This window comes from Schistocerca serialis, chromosome 6, assembly GCF_023864345.2.
Source record: "Schistocerca serialis cubense isolate TAMUIC-IGC-003099 chromosome 6, iqSchSeri2.2, whole genome shotgun sequence".
Lineage (NCBI taxonomy): Eukaryota > Metazoa > Arthropoda > Insecta > Orthoptera > Acrididae > Schistocerca > Schistocerca serialis.
The window spans coordinates 657,652,176-657,659,346 of NC_064643.1; the positions used below are offsets into that span (position 1 = coordinate 657,652,176).

The following is a 7,171-nucleotide window of genomic DNA, read 5'->3' on the forward strand; positions in this document are numbered from 1 at the left end:
TAGTACAGTGTACATCCACCTTTCGCAGCAATGCAGGCTGCTATTCTCCCATGGAGACGATCGTAGAGATGCTGGATGTAGTCCTGTGGAACGGCTTGCCATGCCATTTCCACCTGGCGCCTCAGTTGGACCAGCGTTCGTGCTGGACGTGCAGACCGCGTGAGACGACGCTTCATCCAGTCCCAAACATGCTTAATGGGGGACAGATCCGGAGATCTTGCTGTCCAGGGTAGTTGACTTACACCTTCTAGAGCACGTTGGGTGGCACGGGATACATGCGGACGTGCATTGTCCTGTTGGAACAGCATGTTCCCTTGCCGGTCTAGGAATGGTAGAACGATGGGTTCGATGACGGTTTGGATGTACCGTGCACTATTCAGTGTCCCCTCGACGATCACCAGTGGTGTACGGCCAGTGTAGGAGATCGCTCCCCACACCATGATGCCGGGTGTTGGCCCTGTGTGCCTCGGTCGTATGCAGTCCTGATTGTGGCGCTCACCTGCACGGCGCCAAACACGCATACGACCATCATTGGCACCAAGGCAGAAGCGACTCTCATCGCTGAAGACGACAGGTCTCCATTCGTCCCTCCATTCACGCCTGTCGCGACACCACTGGAGGCGGGCTGCACGATGTTGGGGCGTGAGCGGAAGACGGCCTAACGGTGTGCGGGACCGTAGCCCAGCTTCATGGAGACGGTTGCGAATGGTCCTCGCCGATACCCCAGGGGCAACAGTGTCCCTAATTTGCTGGGAAGTGGCGGTGCGGTCCCCTACGGCACTGCGTAGGATCCTACGGTCTTGGCGTGCATCCGTGCGTCGCTGCGGTCCGGTCCCAGGTCGACGGGCACGTGCACCTTCCGCCGACCACTGGCGACAACATCGATGTACTGTGGAGACCTCACGCCCCACGTGTTGAGCAATTCGGCGGTACGTCCACCCGGCCTCCCGCATGCCCACTATACGCCCTCGCTCAAAGTCCGTCAACTGCACATACGGTTCACGTCCACGCTGTCGCGGCATGCTACCAGTGTTAAAGACTGCGATGGAGCTCCGTATGCCACGGCAAACTGGCTGACACTGACGGCGGCGGTGCACAAATGCTGCGCAGCTAGCGCCATTCGACGGCCAACACCGCGGTTCCTGGTGTGTCCGCTGTGCCGTGCGTGTGATCATTGCTTGTACAGCCCTCTCGCAGTGTCCGGAGCAAGTATGGTGGGTCTGACACACCGGTGTCAATGTGTTCTTTTTTCCATTTCCAGGAGTGTAGTTTTAATGCTCTGCTACGGTGCATCATACCATTACATACCGGTACCGTTACTGCTACGAAAGGGACTCAATATGGCGCCCATCAGTGTCCAGAAGAGTCTGAAAGCGCAGAATTGCATTCCGCACAGCGGAACGAAGCATGTCCTTAGGTATGCTGGCTACGTCTCTTGATATGCTGCGCTTCAGATCAGCATGTTTGCGAACGTTCCCCTGGTAAAGCCTGTCTTTCAGGTAGCCGCACAACCAGAAATCACAGGAAGTGAGAAAAGGTGATCGTGCCGGTAAAGCATTTGGAAACGATTGGCTGATAATTCGATCTTTTCCAAATGTGTTTCGGAGAAGCAGGTGAACTTCACGAGAGATGCGAGGTGGGGCCCTTCTTGCACGAAAACTGTCGAGTTCAATGCGTCTCCCTCCTGTAGGGCGGGTATGACATGCTGGTGAAGCATATCGCTGTAACGCTGATCAGTCGCTCTGCATTCTTTGGCCCTTGAACGCCAACCTGTTCAATAAAGAATGGCTCAATGGTGAACGTAGCCGTGAAGCCACACCACATGGTGACACGTTCACCACACAGATGAACTTCATACACAGTGACGGGACTCGACAATTCTTTGTGTTCACCTCACCCGTCAAAGAAAAATGAGCTTAGTTTGTTCATAGGATGGTCCAGGGCCAGCCCTGGACAACTTCAGTCCTTGCGAGAAAGTGCCGAGTGAAGTCAACACGTCGTTGCGCGTCTTACAGTGCAAGCTGCTGTACGATATGGATCTTGTACGGATGCTATTTGAGAATTGTTCGAAGCACTATCTGTACAGTGGGCGACGGGATGTGCAACTGTCATGAAAAAAGTATGCGCACAGCCTGACGCTTGGAAATTGCGCGCAGCGTTGTCTGCCGTAGTAACAGCGATTTCATCAACCACCTGTGGTGCAAACTATCGTTGACCTCTTCCGGGAGCGACGCCTAGTTCTCCAGTTGATTCGAACTTCTTCATCATGCTACACACAGCAGGCGGAGAAAGAGGACTCTCCCGTAATCCTTTCACCCGGCGGTATTCTCGAAATGCAGCTGCAGCATTACTGTTTCGATAACAGAGCTTCATCAATAATGCCCTGCTCCTTCTGTCCAAGCCCATGTTGACACGTCGCCAAGTGCATTGCGACTGGTCAGGTGTGAGAGACTATGAATCACGACGACTGATCACGGCACCTGGTGGCTATAGTTGAAACTGGACGGTTGTGCTGCGACACATGGAACTCATGCATCCCATACTCCGGACATTAATGCTACGAAGTTTGATACTCGTACGGTTATTAGTTTCCGCGTTGCAACGTGTTAAATAGGGGAAGTTTAATTATAACCACAGGGTATGTATCCTACGTCCGTTCAAATGTTCGTTACAGGATCGTGTAGGAATTTGAAGTAAATCGGCCAAGAACTTTTAGACATTTTTCATAACAACCTGTCCCCTTCATATGTTACATAAATATACGTTTCAAATCAGATTACGAAATCTTATCTCGACACTGGTCGTCCTCTTGTCTTGAAGCTAAAGTTTGCAAAATTTCATCAGGCTCGAAATAAAAGTGTAGATTTGTATGAATTACAAATAAACGGACACTCTTCTTATATACACTGCCGGAAAAACAAATTAAAACACCCTTTTAGAAGTTTCCACTTCATTCAAAATTTATTACTGCAGCTGTGCGTATGGAGTACATGAAATGATTACATTTACAGATCAATAGCACAAGTGGTTCAGAGGCAAGATTCGTTACCGGTACATTTAACCATCGCGAGAGCGTTACAAATCTCATAGAAAGTTTGAAGTGGAACACACTTGCAGATAGACGATGTGCTAAACAGAAGGGGCTCCTCACTAAATTCCGAAATCCAATCTTCGCCGAGGATGTAGAGCATATACTACTACCACCAACTTTCAAATCGCTTAATGATCACCATTCAAAGATAAGGGACATAAGAGCTCGTACTGAGGCGTTCAGACAGTCGTTTTTCCCTCGCGCGATCCGCGACTGGAGCAGACGGGGGGAAATATGACTTTGGCGCGAATTGTGCCCTCCGCCACACACTGCTTGGTGGCTAGCGGAGTATATATATAGATGTAGATGTACCAAGCACCGACCCATACTGAAACACCCACATTACTACGTGGCGTAGCCTCCACGGGCGGCAGTGCAGGCACTGACTCTTGCATCCAGTCGATCGTACAGATGGCGAATACTGTCAAAGGATAAGTTAAGCCACGCCTTCTCGATCTGTTCTCGTAGCTCTGTAAGAGATGTTAAATGACGAGTTGCACGAGTCACTTCTCGTCCCATCTTAATCCACACGTGCTCGTTTGCAGCCGGCCAGGGAACTTGCAGCACGTCTTGTAGAGCCCGTTGAGTTTCACGGGCAGTGTGTAGGCAAGCATTATCCTGAAACTTCCTGGCAGATTAAAACTGTGTGCCGGACCGAGACTCGAATTCGGGGCCTTTGCCTTTCGCGGGCAAGTGCTCTACCATCTGAGCTACGCAAGCACGACTCACGCCCCGTCCTCACAGCTTTACTTCCGCCAGTACCTCGTCTCCTACTTTCCAAACTTCACAGAAGCTGTCCTGCGAACCTTGCAGAACTAGCACTCCTGGAAGAAAGGATATTGCGGAGACATGGCTTAGCCACAGCTTGAGGGATGTTTCCAGAATGAGATTTTCACTCTGCAGCGGAGTATTCACCGATATGAAACTTCCTGGCACATAAAACTGTGTGCCGGACCGAGACTCGAACTCGGGACCTTCGCCTTTCGCGGGCAAGTGCCCAACCACCTGAGCTATCCAAGCACGAGTCACGTCCCGTCCTTGTGTGAAGTTTGGAAAGTAGGAGACGTGGTACTGCCGGAAGTAAAGCTGTGAGAACGGGGCGTGAGTCGTGCTTGGGTAGCTCAGGTGGTAGAGCAGTTGCCCGCGAAAGGCGAAGGTCCCGAGTTCGAGTCTCGGTCCAGCACATAGTTTTAATCTGCCAGGAAGTTTCATATCAGCGAACACTCCGCTGCAGAGTGAAAATGTATTTCTGGAAGCGTTATCCTGCTGGAACAACAAGACATCTTCCAGTAGCGAGAACGGCAAAAGAACGGGTGTAACAGCATTCTGACGCACTGAGCGCTGGTTAGCGTCCCTTACAGGAACACCAAAGGTAAACGAGAGTTGTAGCTTACTGCACCCCAGGCCATAAGGCCTGGGATGGGGCAGTGTGTCTTGGTCGAATGCGCTCAGCAGGTCTAAGTCGTAAACGCAAACGACAGTCACTTGCGTGCAGGCAGAATCTGATTCCGTCGCTGAGGACGACGACGCCTCATTCCATCTCACAAGTGATCCTCTGACGGCACAAGTCGAGCGGTGTATGTCGATGCTGTGGCGTGTGTGGAAGACGGGCTGGAGTTGTGCGTGGCCATATCCCACTGCTAATAATCGGTTCGCAACAGTTCGTCGTTGGATGACGTTCCCGGACATGGGTTCTTACTTAAAACTTGATCTACTAACTCCCCTCTACAATGTCTAGAAGTGTGTACATGAATTGCGAAATACCCACCAGATGGATATATTATCCCATCAGGGTTGGCCTGCGGCGAAGCCACTCTATACTTCTCTTACTATAATTCCATTCTTCAGAAGTTCTTTTATGATTTGATCGTGCTGTTTTCCTATATGTGCAAGTGCATGAATATAAAACGTAATGGGTTAAGCTGCAATTTGCATCAAACCTTATAGCTACGTCCCTGACAGTTCTTTTTTTTTTTTTTTAATTCATTAGCTTTCGAGCCGCGTCCATTCAGCTAGCCTAACTGAAATATCAGTCATAAGGATACGAAAGTAAGGACAACACCCAGTTCCTGAGGAGAGAAAAGTCTCCGTGCCGGCCGGGAATCGAACCCGGTCCCCCTGGCTTAGCAATACGCCGTGCTAACTGCGCAGCTACCAAATTTTTGTTATAGGGGAAGATTCCAAACAGAATCAGGTATCAAATACCGACTTGTGCGAAAGTGATAACACTCGACCGGCTCGCCACCGCCTTGGCAGTTTTGGAGCTTTAAGTCCCTTTCGTTTACTCGTTAGTGCAAAATTGCGTGTGCTGTGAGAGCTGTCTGCGCTGGAGTTTGACATCTGAGCGGTGAAAGTAACGCTATGAGGGACTGTCATTTTTACTAAGAAATCGAAATGTACTCCTAGTGCAAAATGTAAGGACCAGTATAATAAGAGAACTTATTAATGACAAAGCACAATTCATAGTGGACATTCTTTTCAAACGTTGTGTGGTAAATGCGTTACACTACAAAAACTACCGAGCGGGGTAGCCGCGCTGTCCGAGGCGCCTTGAAACAGTTCGCGCTGCTGCCCCCGTCGGAGGTTCGAGTCCTCCCTCGGGCATGGGTGTGTGTTGTTCTTAGCGTAAGTCAGTTGAAGTTAGATTAAGTAGTGCGTAAGCCTAGGGACCGATGACCTCAGCAGTTTGATCCCATAGGAACTTACCACGACCACCACTCCAAAAACTACAAGAATACGAAAAGTGTCATCTAAACAGTTCAGAACACATATATATTTATTTGTTCGCGAAAATAGGCACTTGCATACACATCAATACCTCTAACGCCGTTAGTAGAGACATTTTGCTTTATAGTGTGTAACTTGTTTTCTTGATAAGTGCCAAATAACACCGAAAATTATTTTTGTCGTCAAATAATTGTGACTTTTTCAGTATTGAAGTAATTATCTAGACAGATAGTCCGCAAGCCACCGTGCTGTGCGTGGGTGAGGGTACCATGTAATGCTACTACTCATTCCCTCTCTTCTTCCACTCGCAAATACAGCGAGGGAAAAACGAATGTCTATTAGACTACGTAAAAGTCCAAATTTCTCTTACCTTCGTGGTCCTAACGCGCAATGTATGTCGGTGGCAGCAGGATCGTTCGGCAGACAGCTTAAAATGCCGGTTCTCAAAATTTTCTCAATAGCGTTCCTCGAAAACAAAGTCACCTCAGCTCCAGGAGTTCCCATTTGAGTTCCCGAAGCATCTCAATAACACTTACAAGTGCTGTTTGAATCTATCGGTAACAAAAGTAGCAGCCCGCCTCTCAATTGCTTTGATGTCTTCTTCAATCCAACCTGGTAGTGATACCAAACACTCGGGCAGTACTTAAGAAAAGGTCGCACGAGCGTCCTATATGCGTTCTCCTTTACTCTTGAACTGCATCTTCCTAAAATTATCCCAATAAACCGAAGTCTTCCCTACCACAGTTCTCACATGTTCATTCCACTTTATATCGCTTTGCAAGGTTTCGCCCACATATTTAAACGACTTCACTGTGTCAAGCTGTGGCAACGGCCTTGCCGCAGTGGATACACCGGTTCCCGTCAGATCACCGAAGTTAAGCGCTATCGGGCGTGGCCGGCACTTGGATGGGTGACCATCCGGGCCGCCATGAGCTGTTGCCATTTTTCGGGGTGCACTCAGCCTCGTGATGCCTGAGGAGCTACTCGACCAAATAGTAGCGGCTCCGGTCAAAGAAAACCATCATAACGATCGGGAGAGCGGTGTGCTCACCACACGCCCCTCCTATCCGCATCCTCAGCTGAGGTTGACACGGTGGTCGGATGGTCCCGATGGGCGACTTGTGGCCTGAAAACGGACTGCTTTACTGTGTCAAGCAGGACAGTACCAATGCTGTGGCGGAACATTACAGGTTTTTCCTTCGTACCCATCCATTAACTTACATTTTTCCACATTTAGTGCTAGCTCTCAATGATGACACGAACTAGAAATTTTGTGTTAGTCGTCTTTTGTCTTCCTATAGCCACTCAACTACGACACCTTACAGTACATTACAGTATCATCAGTAATCGCAG

General features: G+C 49.4%; 1 pseudogene; it reads left to right on the forward strand.

Moving 5' to 3' along the window:
• The first annotated feature begins 6,642 nt into the window (after positions 1 to 6,642).
• Positions 6,643 to 6,760, forward strand: LOC126485352 (5S ribosomal RNA; annotated as a pseudogene).
• The last annotated feature ends 411 nt before the right edge of the window (positions 6,761 to 7,171 follow it).